This window comes from Glycine max, chromosome 12 (genome assembly GCF_000004515.6).
Source record: "Glycine max cultivar Williams 82 chromosome 12, Glycine_max_v4.0, whole genome shotgun sequence".
In the NCBI taxonomy this organism is placed as follows: Eukaryota; Viridiplantae; Streptophyta; class Magnoliopsida; order Fabales; family Fabaceae; genus Glycine; species Glycine max.
In genome coordinates, this window is record NC_038248.2 from 10,997,622 (window position 1) to 11,000,813 (window position 3,192).

Sequence of the window (3,192 nt, forward strand, 5' to 3'; positions counted from 1 at the left end):
TGCTCTTCTCTCCCTCTCCCTTCATTCATCTTCTTCTTCCTCCAAGCTCTTATCCATGGTCTCCTATGGTGGTGAGCTTCTTCTAGACTCATATTCTCCTTGAAGTGGCGTCTCCTCTCTCTCTCTTCCTTCTCCATTCCGCTGCCATTCATCTTCCAAGAAGCAAAGGAATCCATTGATGAAGAAGATCCTAGGTCTACAAGCTCCAATGGAGCTTACATCATATTCTTTGAGGTCTTTGAGCTACTGTAGGTGGTGCCCCACCTATGCTATTGCCAATTTCTTCTTCTCCACTAGTTTCACCAAGTTTATCAAGCACTGACATGCCTTTTGACTTAACCTTCTCAGTTTTATTCCAGTTATACAAGCTTTTTTCATCAAAAATCAAATCCCTACTATAAGTGACTTTCTTCTCAATTGGATCATACAGTTTATATGCTCCAGTGGGATGATAACCAACCATGATCATCTCAATGCTCTTGTCATCTAGTTTCTTTCTTTTCTCATCTGGGACATGTTTCCAAAAAGGTGAGCCAAAAATTTTGAAGTGACTTACCCTTGGCTTCTTTCCTGTCCATGCTTCTTCTAGTGTGATCTCTTCTAGCTTCTTTATAGGTGATCTATTAAGTATGTAGGCAGCTTTGGTGACTACTTCTCCCCAAAGTTCCTTTGGTAGCCCCTTCAATTTTAGCATGCTCCTCACCATGTTTAGCAAAGTTCTATTCCTTCTCTCAGCCAAACCATTGTGTTGAGGAGTATGTGGTGTTGTAACTTCATGTACTATACCTTTGCTTTCACAAAAGTCTTCGAATTCCTTAGAGGTGTATTCTCCTCCCCCATCTGTCCTCAAGGTCTTCAAGGTTGCTCCACTTTGCTTTTCTACATATGCCTTAAATTTCTGAAAAACAACAAACACCTCACTCTTCCTTTTGATTGGATAAACCCACAACATTCTTGTGAACTCATCTACAAAGATTACAAAATATAAATTTTCACCATATGTACAAGGTTCAATTGGACCACACACATCAGAACAAACTACTCCCAGTGGTTCTTTAGCTCTAGGAGGTAAAGACACATTGAAGGAATTCCTAGGTGGTTTTCCTGCAACACAACCTTCACATACTTCTGCTGGTGCTTTGATTTGAGGCATACCACTGACCATGTGTTTAGCAACCAATCTACTTAAACCTTGGAAGTTTAGATGTCCATAACTGAAGTGCCAAAGCCAATTGACATCATTTCCTTCAGCAGTCATGCAATGAACATCTGCTACATTGAAATTTACCTTGAATGTTCTATTACTGGACATCTTGGCTTTCAAGATAAACCTTTGTTTTTTATCATATACTTTCAACATCAAGTCCTCCATCCTCATCTTATATCCCTTCTCAAGCAACTGTCCCAGACTCAGCAGATTGCTGTCCATTGTTGGACAATACATCACATTCTCAATTACAGCATTGCTCTCATCCTTTCTCTTGATCACCACATTTCCTTCACCTTCACAGCTGATTGAAGAACTATCAACAAACCTCACTTTGCTGCCTTGTGAAGTATCAAGATTCACTAGCCAATGCTTGTTTCCAATCATGTGGTTAGAGCAACCCGTGTCCAAATACCAAACTTCTGATCCTCCTTTGTCAAATTTCTCAATCACCATTAATAAAACTTGCTCAGAGTCACTATTAGCTCCTTCTGCCAAATTTGCCTCATCACCAGCCTTGTTCCTCCCTTCTTTCTGTTTGTGAGTACATTCTGAGGCAAAGTGTCCATACTTATTACAATTGAAACACTTTACCTTTCTTTTATCAAATTTCTTTCCCTCCTTCTTCCAACTCTTCACTCCATTCTTATGTTGTCCTGAAGATTCTCCAATTTCTGATTGAGTTTCTTCAGAGTTCTTGCTATGAGTTTTGTGACTTCCCTTTCCTTTATCAGTGTTCCAATTCCCTCTTCCTTTGCCTTTTGAGGAATGAGCTTGTAAATCTTGCGTGGATCTTTTTGTGTCTCTATCATTCAGCCTTTGCTCGTGTGCCTCCAATGAACCTTGCAGCTTCTCTATCTTCAAATCCTCAAGATTCTTGGATTCTTCTATGACAAACACAATGTAATCAAACCGAGGTGAGAGTGACCTCAAGATTTTCTCCACAACCATCTGATCATCAAGCTTCTCTCCACAGCCCTTCATCAAATTGGTAATGCTGAGAATTCTTGTGAAATAATCAGCTACCTTCTTAGTTGGCTCCATTTGAATCATCTCATACTGTATCCTTCACCTTCTTTAACTTTGCATCTCCTGAATATGCTTTCCAAGATGCACCATGCTTCCTTTGCTATCTTTGCATGAGCAATCTTCTGAAAATTCGCCTTGTCCACACTTTGATGAATAAAAAATAGAGCCTTGCAATCACGGTTCTTGGCATCTTTGCATACGGCATTTTGTGGATCACTTGATTGCCTTTCAAGTTTTGTAATTCCACATTCCACAACATCAAGAACATCTTGAAATCCAAATACAACTTGCATCTGAATCCTCCATTCTCCCCAATTCGTTCCATCAAGAATTGGAAGATTGCCCATGAGATTTCCATTCAAGCCTGTCATGATCACAATCTTCTAATGTTGATGAAGCTATTGCGAAATTAATGATTCTACCTTCACGAACTCACGAATCTTTTGCAGCAGAAAACAATGATTCAAACCTTTGCTCTATGATACTAGATATTGGAATTTCAAGAATAGAGATGAGAGAATTTCAAAAAGGAATAGTGAATCATCTGTATATAAAGTTCATTAGAAAAAGGTTTATATCAACACATGTGGGGGCACACACCAAAACTGTTAAAACTAACCAAAAACTACCTAACTAACTTTAGTTGGTTACACTACTTCAACTACTTTCTTTCTTTTCTTTTTGTTATTTTCTAAACTAGAATTGTATGGATACATCAACATCTTACTATCAAATGTTATGCTCAATTTGATGAATCGGATGTCAAATGACTAATTGTTCCATCCTATCGAGAACATGTGGCATTAGTCGGTCATTACATGTTGAACGTCTGATGAATGTGGCAAGATGTACCAATATACATGAGCACTTCTAATAGTTGACTCATACGTAGAGGCTAAACAGTTCAGGCAACAGTTGTTTTCATAAGGAGATTACTTATTCATATAATAATTTTA